Source organism: Anser cygnoides, unplaced genomic scaffold (assembly GCF_040182565.1).
Source record: "Anser cygnoides isolate HZ-2024a breed goose unplaced genomic scaffold, Taihu_goose_T2T_genome scaffold_46_1, whole genome shotgun sequence".
Taxonomy (NCBI): Eukaryota; Metazoa; Chordata; class Aves; order Anseriformes; family Anatidae; genus Anser; species Anser cygnoides.
Genome location: NW_027103070.1, coordinates 790365 through 804662, shown reverse-complemented (window position 1 = coordinate 804662; position 14298 = coordinate 790365). Strand labels below are relative to the sequence as shown.

Sequence of the window (14298 nt, the reverse complement as noted above, 5' to 3'; positions counted from 1 at the left end):
AACCAAAGCCCACCTGGAGTTGAAACTGGCGAGGGATATGAAGGGCAACATTAAGAGCTTCTACGGGTACATCAGCAGCAAAATGAAGACCAGGGAAAATGTGGGCCTGCTGCTGAATGGAGCAGGGATCCTGAAGACCAAGGACATGGGAAAGGATGAGGTACTGAATGCCTTCTTCACCTCAGTCTTTACTGGTAAGGACTGCTTTCAGGAACCCCAGGACCCTGAGGCCAGAGGGAAAGTCTGGTCTGGGAAAGTTTTTTTATATGTAATGCTAAGGTCTACTGAAGTCAGTGGAAAGACTGTCTGACAGTAGTGGACTCAGACTCAGGACCATAGTGCATTCTCATCTGTCAGGTAGACTAGTGCCAGTGTGTAAAGGAACCCATTTTTATCTTAAAATTAATAAAAACTTAGACTTTGCAGTGACAAAAGCATCTTTCATAGGGAAATATATTCCAAAAACTTCTGGAGAGTTCCCTAAATGCAGTGAAATATCCAGTCTCCTTTTCTTTAAATACAGTGCTTACATCAACTCCAGTACACCTTCCTACTCAACAGAATTAAGGAAAGATGACACATGCTACATTTATATCCTTCGAAATCATTCCCAAAAGTTTCACGTGATGCACAAAACCACCACCACATAAAACAAACCAAACCAAAATTCTTATGAGGTGTTATCTGTGTTTAACTTACTAGGAATAGGTCTAAGGACATCAGGAATGAGAATCTCCACCAAAGCCTGGTACATCACATGGTCACAATTACAAATCCATTTCAGAATAGACTCATTTTTGCACAGAGCAATCAGTTTTCCTTTTGGAAGTCGACTTTCTATTTCAGTCAGGTTGCTGGCGTGAATAAAAGTAACAAATTAATAAGTGAAAATGCATTTACATACAGATAAGTACAATGGACTTTGCTTATTTAATAAAAACTTTATAAAAGTCTCAGTTACATCCAATTGAACCTCTTTACCTTGTTCATATGAAACTGGGGAAAAATGGCCTCCAAAGTTCAGCTCCAGCCCATAAATTATGCAGAGGTAGCATAAAAATGGTCCTTGGAATTTAAAAGAACGGGACAGTATACTGTGTAAAGATACTTTGACTATAGTCATCCAAACAAAGGAAAAAATGGAAGATGTATACAGTCATTTCAAGGCTTTGATTTGACACCTGCTGTTATATTATGATGATAGAGTAAAGAGAGACATTTACTGGCCTTGGTTAGTAAATCATGAGATCTGGAAACATGAATAAAACAACTAGTTTTGGAAGAGTCAGGAAGCTAAGTGAGGTTTGTCTTGCTGACATCATTTAGAATAGAATAGAATAGTTTAGTTTCTTCTGATCAGGGGTATTTTTACTGTCAACGATGGCCTCATGTCTTTGTTCTTTTCCTTATCTTACTAACATCTACTTTTTCCTGTCCATTATTTTTTTTTGGGGGGGGGGGGGGGGGGGGGCGGCGGCGGTGGCGGCGGCGGTGGCGGTGGTTTCAGTGTTCCAACCCCCCCCAGCCAACACTTGCTGAAATGTATCCTCTAACATCATCCACGTTTCCATCATCATGTTCTCCTAAAGTACCCTCTATTAAACAGGGCTGTTTATTAAATTATAAATAATAGTAAACAATATAATAATAAATTATTATTTATTTAAGAGAGACATATACTGACCTTGCTTCAATAATACCAGTGCCATCAGCTGGAGCAGAAGGAGAATAGCGCCAGAAAGTTTGCCACAATTTTTCTATCAGGCTAAACTGAAGATTCACAACAACATCCACTATTGCCTAAAACAATATAAAACAAGTGCAGATAGTCTTCTGCCATTTTTCTCCTCCAGCTCCTTCCAGTGGTATAGCTCTCCCCTCCCCTTAGTCATTTTTCAGAAAAAGTGATAAAAAATTAGATTTATAAATAAACAATGTATTTTAATAGCTTTTTAGCGATGAATTTTACTAGTGTGCACAGACTCAGATCAGTCCAAGTGAAAATAGAAAGAATTCTCCAGAAAAGAGCTTAAGGAAACATATCAGGTGACTTCACCTAAACAGAACTTTTAACACTATTAAAAACACGTAGGAAAATTGCTATTTCATTAATTTTTTTACTTCATTAAATTTTTTCAGGCACCTTCAACAATAATTTTAAGACATTATTTAATATGAAATGTTAACAACCTTAAACAACTTGTTTCTTTAAAACTTGAAGAAAATAGCGAGCTTGTTTTTAACATAAATGCTAGAAACAATAATTTAATCTGATTTCAACCCCTATAAACAAAAGCAAAGCTCTGCATATATCTAAAGTGTAATTTATCTAAAAATCTCCAAATATATGCATTATTATATTCCAGTCTCAGTATTCTATTACACATTTTTTTCTTTCCTGGTAAAGAGAAATTTCAGAGAAATCGTTTTTCCAATTTCATTTTTAATGAAATAAGCAAACTATTTGGTTAGCACATCAGATATCAATAGCCTGCCTGTAGTATGTTTTGTGTCAGTCATCCAGTTGTACTGATTCTCACTAGAAGACATGAATTTTCAATGAAGAATGATTTATGTGAATGCCTTTTTTCCCTTACCTCACAGTGCTCTCGATAAAGACTTTGCAATGATTTTATGTCTTCAAGAGCAGTACCATCTGGTAGAGAAGATATTTCAACTTCTCCAAACTCTGGAAGTATTCGAGATGTATCTGTTTCCATGACAACATAACAGAAGAAAACCATTGTGAATGGTGCCAACTACAGCTCAATTAGAAAAGATTTAAGAATGATGTAAATATATAAAGTCTAGAAGGACATAATGCCCAAAGAGGAATGTCTTTCATATTTAATATATTTTAATGTTGCAAAAAAAAATTGTTAACAAACCAGCTAGCTATTTTTTTTTAAACAAAAGGAGATATTAAGTTATTCTTGGCAGGTAGCAGATTAAAATGATTTCACACATATATTGTATCTGTATATAAAAAAAAAGCTAAGATATCAAAGAATATGACAGGATAAAGCAGAATATAAGAGGTTAATACTATTAAATGTTTTTTTGTTTTTATCAGTTGAATAGTTTTTGTATTGTCATGAATGTAAGGGTTTCCTAGACTCAGCAGCATATATTTATTTGAAATTTACAAGACTTTCAACTATAGCCAACATGTACGTTTACTATTGCTCACAAATGTTTCTAAGAGATACACTAGTATGGGGCCAAGTGGGGGAATATATTGTCAACCAGGGAGAACGTGGAAGGAAAAATTCAAAAACGTGAACTATAGCCTAAGGTTCCCAATGATTTCAGTAACAGCAAGGCTAGGCCAAAGAATGTGGATCTTCAAAATATCAATGTATGAACTCAAAACTAAGTGTACAATTATTGCAATAAGATATTTAATAGGCTTTTTTACTTTAGCAAATTACTAAATTACCATTTGTTTCCACAGATGGGAAATCAATAAGATCAGTTACATCAACAAATGCAATATATATATAATATAATCCCATTTTATGTGCAGGTGGCAGAACACTGGAACAGGTTACACAGAGAGGTTGTGGAGTCTCTCTCCTTGAGGATATTCAAAAGCCTCCTAGACATGGGAAGGCTGGACACCCCACCCCCCCCACCCCCCCCCCCACCCCCCCCCGCCCCACCATGGGCAGGGACACCTCCCACACTAGGCTAGGTTGCTCAAAGCCCCATCCAACCTGGCCTTGAACACTTCCAGGGATGTGGCATCCACAACTTCTCTGGGCAGCCTGTTCCAGTGCCTCACCACCCTCATAGTAAAGAATTTCATCCTTATATCTAATCTAAATCTACCCTTTTTTAGTTTAAAACCTGTTGTGGTTTAACCTGGCAGGCAGCTAAGCACCAAACAGCCATACACTCACTCCCCCCCCCCCCTCCCCCCCCCCCCCCCCCCCCACTGGGATAGGGGAGAGAATTGAAAATAAAAATCACAAAACTTGTGGGTTGAGATAAAGACAGTTACATAGAACAGAAAAGGAAGAGAAAATAATCCTGAGACTACTACTACTACTATACATAAATGTATATACAACAGGTGATGCAAAATGTAATTGCTCACCACCTGCCGACCAATGCCCAGTAACTCCCCGAGCAGAGATCTCCCCCCCACCCAACCTTCCCAGTTTTTATCGTTCAGTATGACACCATATGGTATGGAATATCCCTTTTGGCCAGTTTGGGTCAGCTGTCCTGGCTCTGTCCCCACCCAGCTTCTTGTGCACCCCCAGCCTTCTCGCTGGCATAAGAAGCTGAAAAGCCCTTGCCTCTGTGTAAGCACTGCTCTTCAACAACTAAAACATCGGTGTGTTATCAACATTATTTTTCTCCTAAATCCAAAACATGGCACATACCAGTGGCTATGAAGAAAATGAATTCTATCCCAACCGAAACCAGGACAAGATCCACCCCTTATTCCATACCCTTTACATCATGCTCGGGTCCCACTTTCCAATGCATCCCAATTAATCACCACTTTTCTGTCTTTTGATATATGCACACACAGATATCATTCCCTTAGTATATGGGCCGTCACTCTAAAATGTCTATGGAGTTCGTTTAGTCCATGACTCCGGGTTCCATCTGTCATAACAATCCTTCAGGGCAAGAGAGATGGGGTGTGGTGTTGAATTGTTGCATGCTGAGGCCAGCTCTGGCTCCATCACCGCTGCGCTTGTCTGGTTCTATCACTGCTGCACTTCGCTCAGTTCCATCAAAATACATTCTTCATTAATCTGGGTGACTCTTACTGTAATACTGCTGATGGGACATATAGCAACCATAGTAGTGATTACATGCAGTATTATACAGCAATTAACATAATACAATTCAAATCGTGGGCTATTCTTTCTCAACATCAAATCCCCTTGAGGTACACACCGGACCTCCCCATCCTTCTGCATTACCCACCAAGTGCACCCAGGTCCATGAGCAAAAGCAATCCCACAGACAGGTTTGCCTTTGCTCGAGGCAGGAATAACCCAGACTGTCTTCCACAGCATGTTCTTTATGTGCACTACAGGGATTTTATCCCCTTCTACAGTACGTATGAGATTTGATTGGGCAGGTCCGGCTCAGTTGGCAGATCCTCTAGTGTTGACTAACCAGGTGGCCTTTGCTAAATGCGCATCCCAATGTTTGAATGTCTCAGCCCATTGCATCTTTTGATTTTCCCGGAGGCTGGTGCATGATAGGGGATGTGACATACCTATTCAGTGTCATGCTCTTTGGCCCAGGTATCTATAAGGTTGTTTCGGAAATAAGTCCCATTGTCTGACTCAATTCTTTCTGGGGTGCCATGATGCCATAGGACTTGCTTCTCAAGGCCCAGGATAGTGTTCTGGGTGGTGGCATGGGGCGCGGGATATGTTTCCAGCCATCCGGTGGTTGCTTCCACCACTGTAAGCACATGGTGCTTGCCTTGGCAGGTTTGTGGGAGTATGATATAATCAGTCTGCCAGGCCTCCCCGTATTTATATTTCAGCCATCATCTTCCATACCAGGGAGGCTTTAAACGCTTGGCTTGTCTGTTTGCAGCACATGTTTCGCATTCATAGATAACCTGTGCAATGGTGCCCATGGCCAGGTCCACCCATCGATCATGAGCCCATCTGTATGTTGCATCTCTGCCTTGATGGCCTGAGGTGTCATGGGCTCACCAAGCCATAAATAATTCACCCTTATGTTGCCAGTCCAGATCCACCTCAGCCATTTCAATCTTAGCAGCCTGATCCACCTGCTGGTTGTTTTGATGTTCTCCAGTGGCCTGACTCTCAGGTACATGAGCATCTACATAGAATACTTTTACAACTAGGTTTTCTACCCGGGCGGCAATTTCTTGCCACAGTGCAGCAGCCCGGATGGGCTTGCCCCTGCGCTGCCAGTTGCTCTGCTTCCATTGCTGTAACCACCCCCACAGGGCATTTGCTACCATCCATGAATCACTATAGAGATAGAGCACTGGCCACTTTTCCCATTCAGCAACTTCTAAAGCCAGCAGGATGGCCTTCACTTCTGCAAATTGGCTCGATTCACCTTCTCCTTCAGCAGTTTCCGCAACTTGTCATGTAGGACTCCATACAGCAGCCTTCCACTTCCAATGCTTTCCCACAATACGGCAGGACCCATCAGTGAAGAGGGCACATTGCTTCTCATTTTCTGGTATCTTGTTATACAGCGGGGCCTCTTCAGCACGTGTCACCTCCTCCTCTGGTGATATTCCAAAATCTTTGCCTTCTGGCCAGTCCGTGATCACTTCCAAAATTCCTGGGCGACTGGAGTTTCCTATTCGAGCTTCTTGTGTGATCAGTGCAACCTACTTCCTCCACGTAGCATCAGTTGAACATCCAGCCCAGCACCGGCAGTCGAGGTGCCAAGAGGAGCTATGCTTCAGTACCAGCCACTTCTGAAGCAGCTCGAACCCCTTCATATGCTGCCAATATCTCTTTTTCAGTTGGAGTATAGCAGGTCTCAGATCCTCTGTATCCCTGACTCCAAAACCCTGGGGGTTGACCTTGACTCTCCCCTGATGTTTTCTGCCAGAGGCTCCAGGTGGGGCCATTCTCCCCAGCTGTGGTGTAGAGCACATTTTTTACCTCGTCCTGCATGGACTGCCTAAGGGCTACTGCATGAACTATCTCCCATTTAATTAGTTCAAAGGCATATCATTGCTTAGGGCCCCATTTGATATCATTCTTCTTACGGGTCACTTGATAGAGTGGGCTTACAATCAGACTGTAATTTGGAATGTGCATTCTCCAAAAACCCACAATGCCTAAGAAAGCTTGTGTTTCTTTTTGCTAGTTAGTGGAGACATAAATGTTATTTCGTTGATCACATCCACTGGGATCTGACGATGACCATCTATCTTGCCATTTTATTCCTGAAAAATGTATCTCATGTGCGGGTCCTTTGACCTTACTTTGTTTTATGGCAAAACTGGCTTTCAGAAGGATTTGGACTATTTTCTTCCCTTTCTCAAAAACTTCTTCTGCTGTGTTGCCCCACACGAGGACGTCATCAATGTACTGCAGGCGTTCAGGAGCTTCCCCCTGTTCCAGTGCACACTGGATCAGTCCATGGCAAACGGTAGGGATGTGTTTCCACCCCAAGGCAGTCGATTCCACATGTACTGGATGCCCCTCCAAGTAAAAGCAAACTGTGGCCTCCACTCTGCTGCTAAAGGGATGGAGAAAAATGCATTAGCGATATCAGTTGTGGCGTACCACTTGGCTGCCTTTGATTCCAGTTTTATTGAAGTTCCAGCATGTCTGGCACTGCAGCACTCAGCAGTGGTGTGACTTCATTTAGGCCACAATAATCCACTGTTAGCCTCCACTCTCCAATAGACTTCTGCTCTGGCCATATGGGACTATGAAAGGGTAAGCGAGTTTTGGTGGTCACTCCTTGGCTCTCCAGTCAACGAATCAGCTTATGGATGGGAATCAGGGAGTCTCGGTTGGTGCGATGTTGCTGCTGGTACACCGTTGTGGTAACGGATTGGCACCTGTTTTTCTTTAACCCTGAGCAAGCCCTCAACAGAAGGGTCCTCTGAGAGACTGGGCAAGTTAGACACCTTTTTAATTTCTTCCGTCTCCAAGGCAACTATACCAAAAGCCCACCTGTACCCTTTTGGGTCCTCAAAGTACCCTCTCCTTAGGTGGTCTATGCCTAGGATGCACAGAGCCTCTGGGCCAGTCACAATGGGATGCTTTTGCCACTCATTCCCAGTTAGACTCACTTCGGCCTCCAATACAGTTAGCTGTTGGGATCCCCCTGTCACTCCAGAGATACAGATGAGTTCTGTCCCTTTATAGCTTGATGTCATTAGGGTATACTGTGCACCTGTGTCCCCTAGAGCCTTATACTTCTGTGGGTCTGACGTGCCAGGCCATCAAATCCACAGAGTCCAATAAAGTCCTTTTCCTCTACCTGTCTGGAGGCAGGGCCCCTCCAGTCCTGGTCATAGCATTCATTACTCTGTCTGGGGGACTGCTCACTGGAAACTGGATCAGTAGTTTTCCCAGAAGAACCCCCTTTTGCAATTCTTTTTCCTTACAACTCATGTGCCCGTGCCTCTATGGTCAAGGTAGATTTTCCATCCTGCTTCCTCATGTCCTCTCCATGGTCACGTAGGTAAAACCACAGGGTGGCACGGGGTGTGTACCCACTATATCCCATTTCTTGAGCAGAGGGACTCTCATTTCTAATAGCTGAGATACTGTTTCGTACATGTGGGGAGGAAGATATATTCTCTTTAAGTTGGTGGACCTCTTGGGAAAGTTTCTCCAAAGCATTCTTTGAGTTGATGAACTGCTTGAGAAAGTTTCTCCACAGCAGAGATGCAGTTCCATAGGGAAGAAGAGACTTTCTTCGTACTGCCAGTATTGTCCAGCCAATTCATTCACTGTGTGGTCCTTTCCATCTTTCCATGTCATTACTGCCAATGAGCTAGGGTACAACGATGGTGCACTCCATACAAATTTCCTCCACGTGGGTCGCGTGCACTGGACTTCATCTGGATCTTTGGATAGCTGTTCGTTGTCCAGGTCATCATAAATCACCTCCAGCACAAGTAATTCCCGCAGGTACTAGATACCTCTCTCCATAGTGTTCCACTTGCCTGGGTGACATATTACATCTTCCTTGAAGGGACACCTGTTCTTCGCGCCTGACTGGAGTCACTTACAGAGGCTGAGGACTTGTGCCCCCTTTCCAATCTCTTTATCAGTGCCCCCTTCCCTAGCGAGAGATCCCAGTTGCTCATCTTCTCTGTCCTCTAATTCCAGGCTACTGGCCCCATTATCTCAGCATCAGAGCAGCCAGGTGACAATGTGCTCAGTGGATGATGGATGAAATCTTTTTGCACATCTCACAGCTCACCCAGGAATAGGGATCAGGTGGTTAGTGCCACGTTTATGAGATCTGCCTCTTTCTCTTCCTGTTCCCGTGATGGCCCTGCTTCTGAATAGCCTGCCTCATCCTCTTCTTCCTCTGTCCCCTTCTTAGTAGGAGTTTCTTCCCTTGCTAAATGAGCTGACTTTCGCATCCTTTGTTTCGTCTTGTGTATAGGGGTGGCAGATACCAGCACGGGTTGGTTCTCTGGTTCAGCCACAGGACCTGTCACAGGGGTTGGAGTGGCCTGTTGCGAGGCTTGGAACAGATCCAGAGGCATATTCTTCCTCTTGAAGGTGCTGAATAGCATTGAAGAGTGTTTGATAGGCACAGGCAAAGACCCCAGCACAGTGCGGCAAGCTGTAAATCTCCGGCATTGCCAGGATATGAGCATACATTTTTAAAACATTCTATGAGTTTTTCAGGATTCTGTACTTGTTCAGGGGTGAATTCCAAAACCATTGGAAGTGGCAATCATGATAGATACCTGCCTATATCCTCCCACACACCTTGCCACCCATAACCATCCTGCCTCAGGGAAAATCTCTGGTTGGTATTTTTAAATAGATATACCATAACCATAGACAAAAGTTGAAACACGTAGGAAACATAGATCATGCTAGTTTCAACATCTCCAGAATATTCAAAGTTTTCCAAAGCTATTTTAACTTGTCTGGAGTAAAGGGTGTGCTTGTTAATAGCTTCCATAGTAAGGTTCCTGAAGTGCAAAAATGATGGCTATACTGAGTACAAATACCGTTTTACGTTCATTGTCGGTGTAATATGAGCACATACTATATACAAAGTGGCAAAACCTGGCTTTAGATATTGCTCACCATCTGCCGACCAATGCTCAGTCCCTCCCTGAGCAGAGGTCCCTCCCCCGCCCAACCTTCCCCATTTTTATTGTTCAGCATGATGTCATATGGCATGGAATATCCCTTTGTCCAGTTTGGGTCAGCTGTCCTGGCTCTGTCCCCACCCAGCTTCTTGTGCACCCCCAGCCTTCTCGCTGGCATAAGAAGCTGAAAAGCCCTTGCCTCTGTGTAAGCACTGCTCTTCAACAACTAAAACATCAGTGTGTTATCAACATTATTTTTCTCCTAAATCCAAAACATGGCACATACCAGCCACCGTGACGAAAATTAACTCTATCCTAGCTGAAACCAGAGCAAGACCATTATGCCTTGTCCTACCACTATACGCCTTTGTAAAAAGTCTCTCTCCATCTTTCTTATAGGCCCACTTTAAATATTGAAAGGCTGTAATAAGGTATCCCCGGAGCCTTCTCTTCTCTAGGCTAAACAACCCCAGGTCTCTCAGCCTGTCTTCATAGAAGAGGTGTTTCATCCCTCTGATCATTTTTGTAGCCCTCCTCTGGACCCACTCCAACAAGTCCATGTCTCTCTTGTGCTGGGGGCCTCAGAGCTGGATACAGTACTCCAGGTGGGGTCTCACAAGGGCAGAGGAGAGGGGGAGAATCCCCTCCCTCAACCTGCTGGCCACTCTTCTTTTTATGCAGCCAAGGATCCTGGGCAACCTGCTGTATGTGTCCCTGCTTGAGCAGTGGAGTTGGACCAGATAATCTCCAGAGCTCCCTTCCAACCTAAACCATTCTCTGTGATTTTGTGTGATTCTGTGTGAATTGGGAAGCCAGTGAAAATTACTAAGCTTTTAGGGTAGGATTTTCAGCCTGCATTTTTTTGTATAAAATGCTTCATGGAAATTGCATGGTAGATTTAAAATATATTGCAATGCTAATAGTCTTTTCACATTTTTCATTTTATGTCTGTATGATGCATATTAAATATTGCATGTCTTACAATATAGAATATTAAGCTCCTTTCAGTAACTTTTTTGTTCTGTTATCAGTGAGTGTTTTAAACAGGGCAACATAACTAAAAATAATTACTGTATTTGCATGACGATGTTCATGGCTGTATTGGGCTTACGTGGCAAGGTTTTGCCAGCAGGGGGCTGCAGGGTGGCCTCTGTGAGAAGAGACCAGGAGCTGCCCCCATGTTGAACACAGCCTGTTCCAGCTGGCTCCAAAAGGGACCCGCTGCAAGCCATACAGCAAAGCTGGTGGCACCTTTGTGAAAGCATAGTTAAGAAAGGTTTAAAAAAAAAAAAAAAAAAAAAACAGAAAAACACTGCATGGCAGCTGTGTAAGAGAGGAGTGGAGTGAGAGAAACAACCCTGAAGACACCAATGTCAGTGAAGAAGAAGACGGAGGAGGTGCTCCAGGCGCTGAAGCAGAGGCTCCCCTGCAGCCCATGGAGAAGATCATGGTGAAACAGGCTGTCCTCTACAGCCCATGGAGGAACACATTGGAGCAGATATCCACCCTGCAGCCCGAGGAGGACCCCACACTGGAGCAGGTGGATATGGCCTGAAGGAGGCTGTAGCCTGTGGAGAGCCCATGCTGGAGCAGACCCCTGGCAGGAACTGCATCCTATGGATAAGAGCCCATGCAGGAGTAGGTTTTCTGGCAAGAACTGCAACCCATAGTGGACCCAGGCTAGAGCAGTCTGTTCCTGAATAACTGCGGCCCATGGGAAGGAACCATGTAGAAGCAGTTTGTGAAGGACTGCACCCCGTGGGAGGGACCTCTTGCTTGAGCAGGGGAAGAGTGTGAGGAGGAAGGAGCAGAAGAGATGAAGTGTTATGGACTGACCACAACCCCTATTCCCCCCCCCCCCCCCGCCCCGCCCCGCCCCGCCCCCGCACCGCTCAGGGGATGGAAGGCAGAAGAATCGGGAGTGAAGCTGAGCCTGGGAAGAATGGGGGGTAGGGGGAAGGTCGTTTTAGTTTTGGTTTTAGTTCTCACAATCATACTTTGTAATTAATTGGCAATAAATTAAATTAATCTTCCCCAAGCTGAGTCTGTTTTCCCCATGATGGCAGTTGGTAAGCAATCTCCCTGTCCTTTATCTTGACCCTCAAGCTTTTTCATTGCATTTTCTTCCACTGTTCTGCTGAGTAGGGGGAGTGAGAGAACAGCTTGATGGCACCTGGCGGCCAGACAAGGGTTAACCCGCCACAGTGGTGATAATGGATTTTATTTTATTTATACAACAGTACAACACATCTTTTCATACCTAAAAACTGTCGATGATGTTGACTTTGGGCAATTATAGTTTGTTCAGCAGATGTGCCTGTCTGTTGACCACTTCCTGTGAAGCCATCTGCAACTCCATCCACTTTTTGCACAGGCTTGTACCTACAAAAATATCAAATACAAAATTATCCGTTATGTTTACTTTTTCATAAGTGCGATATTACACTCTGTTCTGCCTTATTTCTCAGTCTCAAAATGCAGTTTTGCTAGTTTAGATACAAGTAAAAAATAACATCAGAAAAATTGTAGTAAGGAAAGCCAGAACATTGGCGATGCATTATAAAATTCATAAAGCTGATAGCACAGCACAACTACCAATTTCTAGTGGAATTTAGTTTAAAAACTAAGACCTAAAGCTCATTTATACTAAACAGAATCAAAATCTTTCCTTTTCCAAAGAACTTGCAGTCCCAGGAATCAAGTAGCTCAAAAATAAGTTTTCATCACCTTAAAAGGGGCCATACTACTCTTTGGAGACAAAGGAAATGAAATAATTTTTAAATGCAACAAACTTCTCATGAGCTCAGAAGGTCTGAGAAGACTACTCAGACTTAAACTCTTCATATGTTAACTCACAAAAGCTTTTATAAAGGATAAAAGGAACAAAAAGACTAGTAGGAATGCTGGCTTGGATGGTCAGATGCTAAGATCATCACACTGACAGGCTGAAGATCCAGCCTGCAATTCCCCACACATCTAAAAATTAATTCTGTCCCATTGCACTGTGCAGATTATAAAGCTTTGTACTAACTTTAGGATTGTCAACACATTCCACTCTGGAAACTCTCCTCTCAAGAAGCAGTTGAGTCAGCTCTGAGCATGTTCTCATTTTGATCTTACTAAACAGAGACTAGTAATGCTCCGTGTGACTACTTAGATTTTAGCTTATGAGAAAGCTCCCATAAGAATCAGGCATCCAAAATTCTGTTCCTGGATAACTGCGGCCCATTGGAAGGAACCATGTAGAAGCAGTTTGTGAAGGACTGCACCCTGTGGGAGGGACCTCTTGCTTGAGCAGGGGAAGAGTGTGAGGAGGAAGGAGCAGAAGAGATGAAGTGTTATGGACTGACCGCAACCCCAATCCCCCATCCCGCCCCCCCCCCCCCCCCGCATCCTGAGACTACTGCTACTACTACTACTAAATGTAATTGCTCACCACCTGCCAACCAATGCCCAGATACTCCCCGAGCAGAGATCTCTTCAACTATAGCCAACATGTATTTTTACTATTGCTTACAAATGTTTCTAAGCAGTACACTAGTATCAGGCCAGCAGACGCTTGTTGAAATATTTCCTCTAACATCATCCATGCTTCCATCATCATGTTCTCCTAAAGTACCCCCTATTAAATAAGGCTGTTTATTAAATCACCTGTTTCTAAGAAACATATAGCACCATGTCTGGTAGCAGATGTTTGACTTGTCATCCATTGGAGACATTCACTGATGCCTCAGCTTAACAAAATAAATCAGGTATTCCTAAGGAGATTTCTTCAAACCATCTTAGATGTTTTTAGCTCAGGGCTGGGAATGATAAGGTTGAGTCCCTATGGATAAGGATCAGGGGGATGGCCAACAAGGTGGACATCCTGGTGGGTGTCTGTTATGTTATAGACTGCCAAATCAGGATGAAAAGATGGATGAAGCATTCTACAAGCAGCTGGTGAAGTCGTGCAATCACCAGTGCTTGTTCTTGTGGGGGACTTCAACTTCCCAGACATATGCTGGAAATACAATACAGCCCTGAGGAAGCAGTCTAGGAGGTTCCTGGAGTGGGTGGAAGATAGCTTCCTGACTCAGCTGGTTAGTGAGCCTACCAGGGGGGAAGTGCCCCGCTAGACCTGCTGTTCACGAACAGAGAAGGACTGGTGGGTGATGTGGTGGTCAGGAGCTGTCTCGGGCAGAGTGACTGCAAAATGGCAGCGTTCTCTATTCTTGGTGAAGTCAGGACGGGGGGTCAGTAAAGCTGCTTCCTTGGACTTCCCGAGGGCAGACTTTGAATTGTTCAGGTCGCTGGTAAGGAGGGTCCCTTGGGAGTCAGTCCTGAAGGGAAGAGGGGTCCAGGAAGGCTGGACGCTCCTCAAGAAGGAAGTCTTAAAGACATAGGAGCAGGCTGTCCCCGTATGCTGTAAGATGAGCCGGCAGGGAAGAAGACCGACATGGCTGAACAGGGAAATTCTGCTGAGTGTCTGGGAGAAAAAGAGAGTTTATGTCCAGTGGAAGAAAGGACACAAGTCAGGGAGAGTA

The 14298-nt window shown here is 44.0% G+C and overlaps 1 protein-coding gene and 1 long non-coding RNA gene across 5 annotated transcripts in view; one reads left to right on the top strand and one right to left on the bottom strand.

Annotated features, from left to right (window-relative positions):
• The window catches only part of LOC136789464 (transcription factor RFX3-like), a 232222-nt gene that overhangs the window by 124321 nt on the left and 93603 nt on the right, over positions 1 to 14298 (top strand). The window lies entirely within an intron of this gene.
• On the bottom strand, positions 704 to 12968 carry LOC136789466 (uncharacterized). The gene is made up of 4 exons (XR_010828200.1): positions 12033 to 12968; positions 2598 to 2710; positions 1685 to 1800; positions 704 to 854 (listed from the first exon to the last, which is right to left on the bottom strand). It is a non-coding gene; the product is annotated as an uncharacterized lncRNA (long non-coding RNA).